The sequence below is a fragment of the Bicyclus anynana genome, chromosome 20 (genome assembly GCF_947172395.1).
Source record: "Bicyclus anynana chromosome 20, ilBicAnyn1.1, whole genome shotgun sequence".
NCBI lineage: Eukaryota > Metazoa > Arthropoda > Insecta > Lepidoptera > Nymphalidae > Bicyclus > Bicyclus anynana.
In genome coordinates, this window is record NC_069102.1 from 12,854,249 (window position 1) to 12,871,316 (window position 17,068).

General features: G+C 32.7%; 1 protein-coding gene across 2 annotated transcripts in view; it reads right to left on the reverse strand.

Annotated features, from left to right (window-relative positions):
- The window catches only part of LOC112047679 (phospholipid phosphatase 2), a 108,349-nt gene that overhangs the window by 87,440 nt on the left and 3,841 nt on the right, over positions 1-17,068 (reverse strand). Inside the window, exon 1 of one of the 2 annotated variants that reach the window (XM_024084880.2) lies at positions 2,727-2,894. The exons of the other annotated variant lie outside the window; for it this stretch is intronic. The gene's annotated coding sequence lies outside the window, so the exon portion shown is untranslated. Of the gene's footprint in view, positions 1-2,726; positions 2,895-17,068 lie in introns of those variants that run through there. 2 annotated transcript variants of the gene reach the window in all.

The window sequence follows — 17,068 nt, forward strand, 5'->3', positions numbered from 1 at the left end:
ATCTCCTTTAAAGTAATATACGTCTTATATATTATACAAAATTGAGTTTTTTTTCATCTGTATCCTGTTAAAGCCTGTCTGATTCACTTTATGAGAACTACCTTTATGTTTCGTAATAAAAGCCAACCTTGGGGTTAATTTTTGAGACATTTTATTATCTCCGAAGAGGATGTAGGTCTTTGGTAGAGAAAGTTCGGTTAATTGATGACACATACTGGAAAAATGTAACTGAAACGGTATTTTTGCAGAGGGATCGCCGGTTCAATTCCAGCATTTGTCGTTTTATTATTATTATAATTCAAATTCAAAATTCATTAATTTCAAATAGGCTTAGTTTACAAGCACTTTTGAAAAGACAAGTTATGCCATGATTTAATGGTGGTAATTGAAGTCGAAAACTTAAAATTAAAGTTGATTAAGTTTATATAAAATCTTTTTAACAAAAATCTTTAACCGACTTCAAAAGAACAAAACTAAACTAAAAAGCGAAAATTATTCGTGCTACCATTTGATCACTTTGCAGGCGGTGCCAAGCCAGTGGCGTATTAATTAAAGCCGTTTCTGAAAGAACCACTTGAAAGAACCGTCTGAAAATCCTAAAACTTTATGATTTAAACGGCTTAAGGTAATGCCCTATCTCTGCTATAACATATCATTGGTCAGCAGGCTAATGCGGTATGCTACGAGTAGTTGACATATTCGAAATTGAATATCACAAACGTCATCCGGTGCTTACTGGTAGATATAATACAGTTGGTAGATGACATACTGTCAATTAATTTGATGTTTATTTTAATAAGTTGATAACAATGATTAAAATAGTGAATAGGCCAGTGAGATACCAGTCAAGAAGTCACCTGCCATTAAATAAATAAAAAGATTACCGGCATAGTGAAATGTTGATTTAACTGTTTGTAGTTTGTACCAATACTCGTTTCAGTCAATGGTCTTATAGCGAGAAGCTTTACCAACAACTTGAAGCTTTCACTGACTTCTTGGGTCAAGGGTCGGATACAGATGTAATCCTTGCCACGGCGCGCATTGTGAGGAGGTTCGATGGGTGTTGGGTTGGTGATGGGTTCGATACCCGGCTGATTGAGGTTTTCTTAATTGGTCCAAATCTAGCTGGTGGGAGGCGTCGGCCGTGGCTAGTTACCACCAAGCGATTTAGCGTTCCGGTATGATGTCTCATGTCGTGTAGAAACCAAAAGGGGTGTGGATTTTCATCCTACTCCTAACAAGTAAGCCCGCTTCCATCCTAGATTAGGTACATTATTACTTATCATCAGGTGAGATTATAGTCAAGGGCTAATTTGTAAAGAATAAAAAAGGTTCCTCACTCTGGAAATCTGACCAATAGCAACTGGAGTTTTTAAAGAAATATTTTTATACCTTAGAATTACTTTTTAAAGTTACCGACTTAAATAACAGGTCACAGTAAATAGTAAATTATCTAAACTAATATTATAGCGACCCCGCAAACGCAGTGTTGGTCGACCCCCCACCAGATGGACTGACGACATCAAGCGAGTCGCAGGGATTCGCTGGATGCAGTATGGTGATGTTTGGAAGTCCCTAAAAATTGCCTATGTCCTGCAGTGGACGTCGATCAGCTGATATGATGATGATGGAATATTATAAAGAGAGTGATTTTTTTCGTTTGTTTGTTATGATTTAACTCAAACTCTACAATATTTTCTATTCCCATTAATTTAATTCTACATACATACAATATTTTGTCGTTTTCTATTTTGTCTATATTACGTCGGATTCTATTTAGTCTATGCGTGGGGTCACCTACCGATCCCTGTAGAGTGTTCTCTACTAATTAGTAATGATAATGACCTAACCAGTAGCCTAGCTAATTAGAAGTAGGTATAAACTATTGCATTCATTGATATAAATCTCCACTTGGAAAATGTTAAGGGCAAATTGAAATTTACTTAATCACCCTAATTTGACAATACTGCATAATAATAATTGAATAAATACCGTCTTTTTTAATTTAAAAGTTTAGCCATTTTACCAAAGTTAAAGATTAAAAACTAATAATAATATACTAAGTAGGTATATTTTAAACTGTTTCTAATATGTTCACAGAGTAACCAGAGTGAGTCTTTACAAGCAACGTACTAAAGCCGGTGTAACCCATTAAAAAAAAAAGTCACGTCACGCGTCACGCATATACAAACTTTTTTTTATAATTTGTATTTCAAAATTTTACACTATCAACAATTACGTAAATTAATATAATTATTAATCAATTATAAACAAATAAAAGATTCTCCAACTTATTTCTTTAGTTTTTAACCAACTTCAAAAAGAGAGGATGAGCGAATGCATGTCTTTTTTGTTCACAAAAAAGACATGCATTCGCTGTATCCATGTCTTTTTTGTGAACAATTTTTAAAATATTTAAGATCATAAGACGCCATTTTTCTTGAATAATATTAAATGTATTCGTTTTAGAATTTCGTATTTGGAGCGGCTACGACAACATTGTGTTCCGTACGCTCCATCTGTATATTATTGATTAATCTGTGGTTAAGTCTTAACAATTTAAAATAAATTATTTCGTATTGCACAGTTTTTTTTTATTTACTAGCCTAGCACAGATTTCTGTTCTACAATAATTAAGACAACAATAAAAAAATCTTAGAATGTGCTTTTTTTGTTAAAGTATTAATAGAGTTATAGTGTACTTAATAGTAAAAAAAATTACTTACCAATACTTCCAACGCAGTTACAACGGTAATTCTATTTGAAAAACATTTTCTTCGAAAAGTCCAAAGAAAAGTTCAAAATTAGAACACTTCACAGAACACAAATAAAAAAATACTTCTATTTAAATACAACAAAAAAAAGTTCACACACTTTCTGTTGATAAAATCAAATAAGTCACTAAAAAAATTCAAATCTTTTTTCGAAAATTTTTCTAGTGTTTCCGAAAGTTTCAGTTAACCCAACACTGTTACAAAAAGTTCCGAATTTTGGGAAAAACAAAATAAATGTGTAATTCACACAATTTTTTTTAAGTTCGAAAATTAAAAAATCGTCTTCGAAATCAAAAGTTCGTGCACCCAACACTGTTCTAAGTTTAAAAAAGCAAACGCTTAAAAACGTTCAGGAATAAGTCGAATTCGAAATTTAAAATCGTGTATCGTGATTTCGCGCGCTCGCGTTATCGCGTGGCCGTGTATACAGCGTGCTCCTCGCTATACCACTGATGACTGACTTGTATTTCACAGTGTGGGACCAGCAATGCGTTTGACGTTCCAATTGGTATACCGCTATGCATGTACAGAGTTACGGATGTCGATTTAACAATGGCTTTAGGAGTTAAGTTACGTTTTAGTAATTTCTGCTGACAAAACTGTTACGGTAGGAAAATTTATTTGTAAAGTGATTGCTTTTGTTGCGGCCAGCTTACAGCTTGCGCGTGTAAAGACACAATATGGCTAACCTATGCTGTAACTTTTAATTACAATAACGGTTAATAAGAATGGAAAAGATTAATTATTATTTTGTTACCTATATTCTATGGTAACTGCTAAACTTTAAACTTTGGTTTTGGATTTAGAATTAGTAGTTGGATTCAGTCGGGCATTCTCTGACATGAGTTTAAGTTTTTCTATTTGGGTTTAAAAAACTAACTTATGTGCAAGTTAGAAAATTTTGTATTTTTCATTCTATCATAATTTTATTATCACCATCACACACTCAACAAAACATTTACTTAATATAATATTATCTTTTTTTTTTTTTTTTTTAATTTATTTTACGGCCTTGGATACAAGTCCTTATAGGCCCTGCTTTAAATATTACAACTTTTCTTAAAAATAATACATAGCACTTAAAATTATCGTCATAGTCGTCGTCTAAATATAAATTTACTACTGTATTTTACAATTTTTCTATTGTGTTACTAATAAAATCTAAAACAGGCTTATAAAATAAATGGTTCCTCAACAATTCCTTAATGTGACGGGGATCACACTTAATTTCGTTTTCTTCCTTTACTAACTCTATCGAACTTGCTAATATTATTCTCTGTATACCAAAAGCTGAACACTTGAAAATTATGTGATTGATATCTGCGTCGTCTTTTTTACAGTACATGCATTTGTTATCTTTATAAATTTTTAATTTGAATAAATGGCTTGGCACTAAACAGTGACCAAACCTTAGTCGGTTTATTATTGATATGAATTTTCTTGAATCCCAACTCATTTTGTAATACCATGGCTGCACCGGTATTTCATTTTGTATCTCTGCGTACCAACATCCTTTACTTTGACTAGTTTCTTTCCAAAGTTCATGCCAAAGCAACTTCTGTCTCTTCTTCACTTCATGATAAAAGTCTGTAAATGGAGTTTTGATATTGTCTGAACAATCTTCATTAAACAATCCTTGTCTTGCTACAGAATCAACCAGTTCATTGCCCGCTATACCTCTGTGGGAGGGTACCCAGACAAATTCTACGTTCATTCCAGTTTTTCTTATGTCTAGTAATACATTTTTAATTTGAAAAATAATGTATGAAGACTTATAACTAAAATTGAAATTGTTAATAGCTAAAAGAACACTTTTTGAATCTGTTACTATAATACAATTATTTACACTATGTAAAATTTCCTCTTTTATATAAGAAATTGCTTTTAAAATTGCAAAAGATTCCGCAGTAAAAATACTACATCGAGAATTTAACTTAAACGCTTTACTACATTTTTTTTGTGGATCATAGAAAGCAGCACTTACAAAGTGCTGATTTTTAGATCCATCTGTATATAACTTATAATAATATTTACAATTTTTATCAATAAACATAAGGAAGTCTATGTTTGAAGTAATATTCAACAAATGAATTTTGTTTTTCATAATCAAGCTCTCAAAGGAGCAAGAGTACATGGGCCAGGCGTTACTAACATTTATGTTAGTGGCAATATTATGCATATATGTCATAATAATAGATATGGTAGGTTGTTTACCTGCCAAAAGTGAATTTGCGGTCGCTTGTAAAGATTCAGTTGTAGATTTAGTTACAGTTAGTAGACTATTTGGAAGCAAAAGTTTGTTCACTATTGAAGAGCTCGATGATAGAGCTTTCAAACAAAATCTTTCAGCTAAATATATACGTCTTACAATTAAAGGAGGAATACAAGTCTCTACTTCCATTGAATTAACAGGTGTAGAGCGCATAGCCCCACTTATTATGCGCAAGCCAATGTTTTGAATAACATCAAGTTTTTTTAATAATGTGGAATTGGCTTGCATATATGCAAGAAAACTATAATCAAAGTGACTTCTGACCATGCTTTTATATAATAGAGATAGGACTTTAGGATCAGAGCCCCAAAACGTTCCAGTCAAACATCTCAATAAATTAATGCCTTTTAACGCATTTTTGCTAATATAATTAATATGTCTGTCAAATTTTAATTTATTATCGATAATTACACCCAAAAATTTCTTTTGATTTACAAATGGAATATCTGTACCATTATATTTGATGTTATTCCCCACTGGGCTGCCAAAAATCATACATGAACTTTTGGAAGTATTGATATTTAATTTTAACATTTTTTTATAATAAGACTGCAACTGGAACAGTGCAGAATTAATAGTATTTTTAGCTATTTCTATATTTCTATTTACACTGTACATTAACAAGTCATCCGCAAATTGTAAAATTTTAACATCTCCTAATAAAAAAATTTCAATTTGTGAGGTGTATAAATTATACAAAATTGGTGACAATGCTGAACCTTGCATAAGACCTTTACTAGTTTGGTTTATCCCATGGAGTATATTATTGTACTTAACATAAAACTGTCTATTATTAAAAAAATTTGAAAGCCATTTTAACATTTTTCCAGGGATACCAATTTCATAAAGACAATTGATGAGCTGGTTTAAGTCCACATTATCATAAGCCCCCTCTATATCCAAAAATATACATACTGCTGTGGATCTAGACAATTGACAATTCTTCATATCATACATAAATGAAGTTATACTCTCTGCTGCGCTTTTACCTCTACGGAAACCATATTGAAAACCTGGTAATAAATTATTAGTTTCTACAAAATAGTCCAATCTTAGTTTAAGCATTACTTCAAACAATTTCCCTATGCAAGAAGTCAGTGATATAGGTCTGTAAGAATTGCAATCGTCTTCAGGTTTATCTTGTTTCAAAATTGGTATTATACATTGAATCTTCCAACTCTCTGGAATACATTGAGAAAGCCATAACTTGTTAAAAATATTAAGTAAAGCTATTTGACCTGATTTATGTAACTTTTTAAACATTATATAAGGAATGTCATCTAATCCTGGTGCAGATTCCTTTCTTGATTGAAGTGCTATATTGAATTCTGCATAGGTGAATGGATTTAGTAGCCACATGGAATTCTCATTGTCATTGTTGTATTCAAAAACAGAGTTGATTAAGTTTGTGTTATTATTATTCTGTTTAAGTTTTGAGATGAAATTTGGAATCCATACATCATTTTTAAGTTTTGGTTGGGTATTTATTCGTTTAAATCTTTTCATATAATTCCATATATAAGTTATAGGAGTGTATCTATTAAATGATGAACAAAGTTTATTCCAACTATCTTTCTTTGCTTTTTTAATGATTATTTTTTTAAGTGCATCTATTTTTTTATAATTTATATAATTTGCCATTAACCCTACTCGCCTATATAATTGTAAAGCCTCTTTGGAATTTTTAACTGCTTCAGCACAATTTTCATCCCACCAAGGAGCGGGAGCTTTAATAGTTCTTGGACCCTCAAATTTAACAAGCGGAATACATTCTTTTTTTAAAATGTTCAAAATTTCACAAAATTTGTCATATGACTGTAAAGGATCTAGTTCATTAAATGTGATATACTCAAAATACTCCTTGGATTTCTTAAAATATTTATCCCAATCTGCTTTATTATATAAAAATTTCTCTACTTTATCATTGACAGAATATTTAGATGGAATTAAGTTAATTTTTGTGAATGTGGGATAGTGGTAACTACCCAAAGTGTCTACACCTACTGTCCATTCACATAACGGAGCGAGCACTGGGCTCACTCCAGTTATGTCAATAGCAGAACTATTTGCATATGGTCTCTGAAGTGTAGTAGACCTACCAGAATTTAATATGCACAGATCCTGTTCATCAAAAATATCAAATAGGCTTCTACCCCTTGAATTTGTACTATGGCAACCAAAAGAAATATGATGTGCATTAAAGTCTCCTGCTACTAAACAGGGCTTTGGTATATCACTGATGATACTTTTAAGTCTATTGATTTTACATTTATTTTTATTTTTAGGTGGACAATAAACACAAAGTATTGATAAGTCACCAACATTGGTTTCTAAAGAAATTGCTATGGATTGAACATCTTCATAAAATTTTGTTTTCAAAAGTTTATATTTAAATGTATTTCTTAATAAAATACCTACGCCACCATGTTCATTCTTTGCATTTTTTCCAACAAAGTTATAGCCTGGGATTTTTACAAGATTACTAGAGTTTTTAAGCCAGGTTTCATTTAATAATAAAATATCAATATTTTCCTGTGTTAAAAATGTTTTTACTAAGGGTTTTTTATTATTAATACTCTGAATGTTATGTTGAACAATAATGAGCTTTGAAGCCATTAAACTTTATTCAAATGTTTCAAAAATGCTTCTTTAATTTTACTTGTGCTTTTAATGTCATTTGAGTTTCCTATAGTAACTAATGTATTAATTATTGCTGATAATATTTTTTTATTATTAATGATATTTGAATAAGAAATATCTAAATTTTCTTGTGTGTCTAGTTTAGATTGGTGGAATTTTTGCTGTATTTGTTGAGGCTTCGGGAGAGTAGGAAAATTAACACTATTAATTTCAATTACCTTAGCATAAGATTGTTTATTTTTTTCTAATCTCGCTGCCTTTATAGGGCAAGTTTTGGATATGGCTAAGTGAGCTCCACCACAATTACTGCACTTCAATGTATCAGCCGTGCATGCTTTGTAGTGGTGTTCACCAGCACAGCGTGAACAGACCTGTATATTTTTGCATATTTTCCCATAGTGATTAAATCTCATACACTTGAAACATTGCATTAGCGGAGGAATATATGTATAGACCTTATAACGCCAATTGTCTAAATATATATATTGTGGTAAAGTTGTTCCTGCAAAAATTACACTAATAGTTGACAAAGGAACAACATCGTCTACAACCTTTTTCATGAATCGTCTTACACCAATAATCTCACACTCTGAAGAAAGTTTATTAAATAGTTCATGGTTACTGGACTCTTTAGGAATAAACCTGACAACCCCCACCCTCTCCACCGAAGATGCCGGGATGAAGGCACGAAGATTGTAAACTGTTAGGCATTCATGTTTGAGAAAATCATTGGCTGCTGTCGCTTGTTTGAATACTAACATTATTTTGTTAGCATTAATGCGCCTGCTCTCATAGATACCTTTTACTTGTTTAAAGTATTTGGACACAACTAATGGGTTTTTGTTCCCCAATTTAATTTCCGCCTCACTGCTTTCCACAAACACTGGGAATTCCGCGTTAGTGCTACTATCCGTGTAGGCTCTGCTATAACCTGCCTTTATATAGGGTTTGTATTTTACACTATCGTCCTCAGCAGACTTTTGAACTTTACGTTTTTTTCTGTCCAGCCTTTCGTGGGCATCGCCATCACTGTCTGACGGCATTTTGCTGGATTTAATTTACATATGAACACTTTATTTCACACGTATAATACTAAAAAACTTTTAAATTAAAATTTTCAATTTTAAAAGCGCGCTTCTCGATTCCCGCCAAAAATCCAATATAATATTATCGTCATACTACAACCACAGAATATATATGCACAAGTATCATAATTTCTTTTTTCTAAGATTTTTTAATACAGTCTTACTTACCCCAATTCTGATAACCTCTATTGAAGCAGCAAGCCAAACGCTATCTTCTACAAAGAGTGGGACATTACAGCTGGCTAATGATGATGATAATGATGATGATGATGATGATGATGATGATGATGATGATGATGATGATGATATTGATGATAATATTGACCTTAAATACCAAATTATTTGTACTAAATAAGATACATCACGTACTATAGACAGAGAAATTATAATCATACAAAATATTACATCATAGAATAATAATAAAGATAATAAACATGTAACATTTGTACATAAATAAATCGTTTTACCGGATTAAATAATTTATTGGTCAACTATTTATTCACATGTTAGAGATGTAACGCATTCAGTTAACGGTACACCGCAGCTTATTCTAAAACCGTAGATAAAAGCCGTTAAGTGTATTTTTAGATTAGTCCAAACAGACAGACTGCTTGACACGTTTTATATTTATACAGCGATAACAAAACAAACCAATCACTTGACGTTAACTAAACTCAAAAGTAAACTAAACCTCATAGTACTCAAGTTAATCTTTAGTTAAGTTAAAGTAAGAATGCCATGGGTTCAACAGTACCTATTTGCCTACAAAGCCATTGCGGAGATCACTCTGGACCATAATCCGATCAAATGACTAAACTATCTAGTTAGATTTTAAATAGTTAGATGTACCGTTGTGGCCATTTTTTTCAATTTTCATCAATCTATGTTCTGAATTTAAATATTTCCTGAATTATTAATAAAGGTCTTCCATGAAATATTCATCTCTTATTTTATCTCCTTCAAGTGTTATTATTACAGAAGTGTATTTTCTTTTATTCACAAATATCCCGTCTATCTCTACAACAAACTCATCAAAATCTGATAAGCGCTTTTCAATTTCGTATTTATCTATCTATATATTTTTAATGGCTCACTGCAAAGCACTCTTCATTATTTTTTATTTAATTTCTTTTTTTTACATAAATATATATAAATTTAATATAAATGTTTTTGATGGACCAAGAATTTGGTCAGAAGAGGAAAACATCGCCTTTAAACAAAACATTATGTCTCAGGGAATGCAAGGAAAACATGTCCTACAGTGTTCTTTCTAGTTAAGGGAATCGAACCCACGACGGTGGATACGGAAAGCCGAGCCGAATATTTCGCCACATACCCGTCACTGATATGAAATTTAGGTGAAAATACACTTGTAAAGGCACTTACCCAATGAACTGATAACTAAGTTAATGTTATCGAATTAGGTAAAGTCATTATGAAATAGCTCCATTCAACGATATTATGGTGACCATTTGTATTGCGTACCTGTTTAAAAACAAAGAATTCAATAGTTTACTAAATCACGATTCCAATTAATATCCTATTATAATAATCTCATAGACTCTTTCTAAGAAACTTATCTAATAAACATACTCCTGTATTATAATGTAAGTACTATGTATTCGAGGAGACTTAGTTGGCTAAATTATAATCTACTATCCATACTTTCCATTAATATAGATCAGAGGTTCCCAAACTTTATTTTCTCTGCAGCTACATTTCCATTTCCCAAAATTCGAATAAATATGTAATATCTAACTATGGAACTATTCTAACTTCTCTTGCAACTCAGGTCCAAACAACAAAATTATCAGTTTTCGAAAAAAAGAGAGATTTAATTGCTAAATATTTAATTCATTGTGCTGTGAGTGGATGTAAAAAAGCAAAGTTGGTCAATGTAAAAATTATTTCATCCAACTTTACTTTTAGTCATATAACACCTACTAACAGTTACAGAACAAGTATCCAATAAATTCTCACTTGTTTTATTTAAAAAACGCCCCATTCATTATGAAACTAGATAAAGTTCTATGGACCTCCGCTTACGAACCGTGAACCCCCAATTTTTTGTCATGCCAACGTAGACCCCTGTTGAGACTCCCGTGGACCCTTGGGTGGACCTCTCGGACCACTTTGGGAACCAATGATATAGATGGATGTATTGGAACGGGACCTAGGTACGAGGGTGGGGTAAAACCGTGTACATTACGCTAGTACCTACTAGGTAAAATACTTATTTAATACCCTTATTTAGTGCCCTATTAATTAAGTATAGCTATAAACTGCTGGATTTCCGATTAAACAAAAAATAATAGAACTTAGTTATAATATTAATTATTTTAGTTACATGTTTTTCTTTTTTTGTTTGCAAACTTCCGAGTGCTTACGACGAATGCCGTGTGGGGATAAACTCAATCGAGTTTTTTCGAATTCAAATAAATAACTAATTATTATACATTAATAATTTTAAGCCACAATAAAAGTATTAATTAATTTAACCATTTTGAGAGTTACGTAACTCGTTAGCAATTGCATAAACATAAAATTATTTTGTTAAAATTTCCGTTTTCCTGTCACCGTTTTAGGGAAAGGGCAAATCTATAATAGAGTATATTAGTTGGGTATTTTTCGCCAATCCAAACATATGTACATATAGTGATATCCGTGACTAATCTGCCAATATATAGAGGCGATATCGCAATCACCTGTACCTGTACCCAGTGGCGTGTACAGGGTTTTTAACTAGGCTATGCATTAAATAGATACAAAATGGAAAATTCCTATCGCAATACAGGTTTGTAATGAGTTCTCAGGGTATGCAGGGCATTTTTGCATCTATGATGTGTACTACCACTGCCTGTACCAATTGTAACTTTAGGTAATCATGATATCATCTCTATAATATTACAATATCATCTACTTACCTACTAGTATCGCTGCTGACGGTGAATTTAGGTTAATTTAATTTATCTATCCTAAATTCACAGATATCTATTATAATCACGCAGGAACTCTTCATTTTCCGGAATAGAAGTAGCTTTTGTTCTGTTCCAGGCCTGATCCATGTGCGTCATCAAAATCTGTCCAGTAGATAGTTTTTGCGATATAAAGTAGCAACTATACTGAACCGTACAGTATTGGTAGGTCTTTACAGTAAGCCTGAAAATACAGAGGAGAGTCAATCACTACTATAAACTTCCCATAACTTCTATTATTTGAAGTAATATTTAATTATGATTACTAGAAAATATAGTAATATTACTATTTAACTACCTTTTTCGTATTTTTGACATATCTATTAAATATGACCAGTATCCCTGTTTCCCTCCAATTTATCAGAAAATAGCATGTTATTCGCGCTGCATAGGTCATCAGTTTTAACTATACAATTTTTTCTAACGATTTTGAATGATTATTTTGACTAGGTAAAACTGAAGGCATGGAGCGCCTCTTAGGAGTGGGTCCGACAATAGTCCATACATCGAGGGCGGGGATCGACCCCCTGACCGCTCGGTGTTGTCCGACCCTCTGACGACTGTGGAGCTATAGAGATCTTTTTTTAATTCACTAAAAAATATAATGATACAAGACTTTTCGATGCCTAAACGGGAACCGTTTTGGATAAAATTAAAATCATCCATCCATCACTAAATTAGTTTTTTAATAGAATTTCTATAATTGGATAATCCGATTTCTCACGATGCAAGTTTTCTCGGTAGTGGTCTCTGATTCAATCTTACGTAAGCATGTTGGTTTATTTATGCTTTGTTAGCAATAAATTAATAATTTTAATCATTAAAAAATAATAATATTTTAATAAGAAATAATTATAATTAGGAACATCCTGTATGTACCTTTTCATAATAAATTGCTATTTATTTGATGCGTTTAGATATTTAAAAATCTGTTTTCAATAATTAATGAAACAAAACAAAAATATTTTTAGAAATTTGTCGTAAATAGTATCTATCCGCTTTTTTTGGTGCTATTTACATGGAATCTTTTAGCCACTCAACAACAGATGGCGCTTACAACTGTGTGTGATCTATTCTACGATAGATGGCGCTATTAAAATATGTATTTGTGACACACTTTTCATCCTTCCAGGAAATGTAACATACATTACATAAACAGCAATAATATTAATTACTGATGATTAAGTTATATTTGATTATTTATTAATTTATTGCTTTGACTCATTATTTATGTAAGTAGGTACATAAATATTAAATATAAATTAAACAAGATCAAATCGTAACTTATTTTTTTTTTTTTAATCTATAAACTAACCACAGAATAAAGATGATCCAGAATGAGTCTTTACAAGCAGTGTGGTGAAACCCATGACCCAAACCAAACATCACGCGTCTCCTTGACATCCGCATATAGGTACAAACTTTTTTCCTAATTTGTATTTCAAAATTTAACACTAACAATAATTTCGTAAATTAATTTATTCAGCAAAAAAAAATAGTCCATCTTATTTATTTAGTTTTTGAAAACAGTTTTTAAAATATTTAAAAACATAAGATGCCATTTTTTCTGGAATAATGTTGAAAATTATTGATGCGACGGTTCGTATCGTACTGACAAGAGAACGTATTCGTTTTTTAATTTCACATTCGTGACGGGTACGACACCGTCGTGTTCCGTACGTTCCATCTGTATATTATTGATTAATCTGTGGTTCAGTTAAAAAAATAATCATCATCACCTACCTATTAAACAAGGTCAAGCGGGTAGCTCCTATAATCTTAATTTACGTGAGGCAACCAGGTATTAATAGCTCGAGCTTCTCAGAGAGGATTATAAATTAACCTTTAAAGATGGAACAGATAAAAAACAACAATAGGCATAGAGAAAAAAAACATAATGTCAGTATTAACATTTAGAACGATTTTTTTGGTTCCCATGGTCAAATCTTATCCCACATCTATTTGTATGGTGTGATCACGGTGTAATTTATGGTTTCTCATATAAGAGGTCCCAGCTTCACTCTACTATTTTTTGTTTCAATTTAAAATAGTGATTTTTGTCTGAGAAAATGCTTCAACTTTACCTTAGTTATGTGTTTTCGGAAAAAAAAAGTTATAGTTTTAGACCAAATTATATCTGTATTTGTTTGTTTGTTTGTTTGTTTGTTTGTAGAATGATAAGTAATACTAACATGCCATTGATTTTTACAGTCGGGTTTTTACTTTATTCTTTACAAGTTAGCCCTTGACTACAATCTCACCTGATGGTAAGTGATGAATCTAAGATGGAAGCGGACTGACTTGTTAGGAGGAGGATGAAAATCAACACCCCTTTCGGTTTCTACACGACATCGTAACGGAACGCTAAATCACTTGGCGATACGTCTTTGCCGGTAGAGTGGTAACTAGCCACGGCCGAATCGTCCCACTAGCCAAAATTTAAGTACATTATAATATCTACCTGACTAAGTACCTTAAACCTCAAACCTCTCCAACGTTGAAAGAAAAAACGTCGTGAGGAAACCTGCATACCTGAGAACCAACCGCATTGGGCCAGCGTGGACTAAGGCCTAACCTGTCTCATTCTGAGAGGAGACTCGTGCTCAACAATGAGCCGAATATAGGTTAACCTACCTATCGGAACTAGAATCTAAATAAAAATCAATATTATTCTCAAATACAAAGCTCAAGTGACGCGGAACGTGGCGTGTTTGCTGGTAGCAAACTATAAACTAGCTAACTATAAACTTTTTTTATAACTTCCACAGTTCTAGATTATTAATTAATTGAAACGTGCGTGTGCTATGTAGGTATATAATGGATTACATGCTTAACTAGTGTTTTACATACATATATCTATTTTTACTAATACTGCTACACAGATTATGATCTATACTATAATGGGGATGATGACTACGTTTGAATTTATTGATTTTTTTTATTATGATACATTCGGGTAAATAAGGTCAATGTTAACTAATTTATACATAAAAAGCAAAGATTGTCTGGATATTTGCAAAATAAATCAGATTATAAAATTTCAAATCTATTAAAGTTTTTTTATCGTAAATATATGAAAATTCATACAGTTTTAGCTTCCTTACATTAAATGTGACATTTTTCAATAAATGAACTATAAACATAAACGCACAAATAACAAAGATATTAGTAATTTTGTTTGAACGCCCATACAAACCTAACGATCAGCGAGCCAACGACGTCACTAAATCGTGCCATTTTGTATGGAGCGTTTTTCAGGGATCCGCGGCAGCGCCGCAAAACAGACCCTTTAAATCCCTGTAGCTCCGAAAGTAATAATCGCAGATACCCTTTTACTTTTATAAAAATTGCTTTGCTATTAATTAAAAACTGTCATCATCCCGAGTTTGTGAGATTGTAGGGTGTAATCTCTGGATGTACTGAACCGATTTAGAAAATACTTTTACCAATAGAAAGCCACGTTATTTGTGAGTGTTAAAGGCTATTTTTTATCCTCATATTCCTACGGGAACGAGAACCACGCGGGTGAAACTGCACGGCATCAGCTAGTATTGGATAAATGGCAAAACTAATCATCGAGAGGCGGTAGCGCTGGGCTATTGTAGTAGCCACTCTAAACAGTCTTTCGACTAGTTGGAATATTGGTTATATACTCAGAGGCACAATTATCCGTCCACTTTATTATACTCGCGTCATATTGATAGATTTATCTATACTAATATTATAAAGAGGTAAAGTTTGTAAGTTTGTAAGTTTGTCACATTTTTTAAATGGGGTAATCTTCGGAACTACTGGTCCGATTTTAAAAATTCTTTCACCAGTAGAATGCTACATTATCGGGGAGTGCTATAGGCTATATTTTATATTGGTATCATATATATTAGCCGAGTTATCACAGTTTATGTCATACAGGTCGGTCTGAAAATCCTCTTAAACAGACTTATTCGCATGCGCTGCCTTAACTATTGTGTAAAATTGAAATTAATGTATGGGGACTTTATGTATCTTTAAAAGTTATACAAAAAAGTCCGCGACACCATATATCTATCTTCTATATATTAGCAGATATAGTACCTTTTGTGTTTTAAAAATTATTAATTTTATATACTTAGGTTTACGTCATTATTTATACAACTAAACTTTAATCCTTATTAAAATAAATTATTTAATTATCACAAGGATATTATGGAGATAAGATTTGCCCTTTACAGTATGTTAATTAGTTAAATAGTTTCGGAGATAATACAAAATTTCTAAAAGACGCAGAAATTCCGCTATAAGACGTCAGGTCCCCGTTCAGGGTAGGGGTAGAGGTAGGGTAGTGGTAGGCTAGAGGTACGGGTAGGATAGGGAAGTGGTAGGGTAGGAGTAGGATAGGCGTGAGATAGGGGTACGGCTGGGATAGGGGTAGGAAAGAAATGGGGTACGGGGAGGGTAGGGGTAGGATGGGGGTAGTGGTAGGATGGGGGTAGGGTGTAGGTAGGTAAGGTAGGGGTAGGGTAGGAGTAGGTTTGGGGTAGGGTAGGGGTAGGGTGGGGGTAGAGGTAGGGTAGGGTAGGGGTAGGGTAGATGTAGGGGTTGGGTAGGGTCGGGGTAGTGGTAGGGTAGGGGTAGTAGTAAAGTTGACATCGAAATTTACGCGGACGAAGTCGCGGGCGTCCGCTAGTTATATACAAAGTGGACAGATAATTGTGCTTCTGAGTTTAAATATGTATTTTTGACGACCGTGTGGCGTAGTGGGTAGTGACCCTGCTTTCTACATCCACGGCCGTGGGTTCGATTCCCACAACTGGAAAATATTTGTGTGATGAGCATGGGTGTTTTCCAGTGTCAGTGTGTATTTATACATTATATAAGTATTTATATGTAGTATATAATTGTATATTAATATTATAATATCAACTATCTCAGTACCCATAACACAAGCTACTCTGTATGCTTACTTTGGGGCTAGATAGTGATGTGTATTGTTTAAGTATATTTATTTATTTATTTATTTTAATAAAAATAAGAGTTTCCCGGTCAACTTTGACTTATGTGCGCTTCTTCCCTACCCCTAACCTTCCCTATCCTACTCCTACTCTACCCTTACCCTAAAAAAAAACTCCTCTAAAAACCATCGTCGTACTTCAAGGAATATTCTAAAAAGAAGAATTAGCCAAATCGGTTCAGACCTTTTCGAGATTTTAGAATCTCTAAATCTCGTTTTTATATTATGGAAAATCGCCACTAGTGTGGTAGGTGCCTTAACATGCGGTATGCACCCAAAAAGAGGTCTTCAACCCTTCCCGCTTATATACAAGTATAAAATATGTCAAGGAA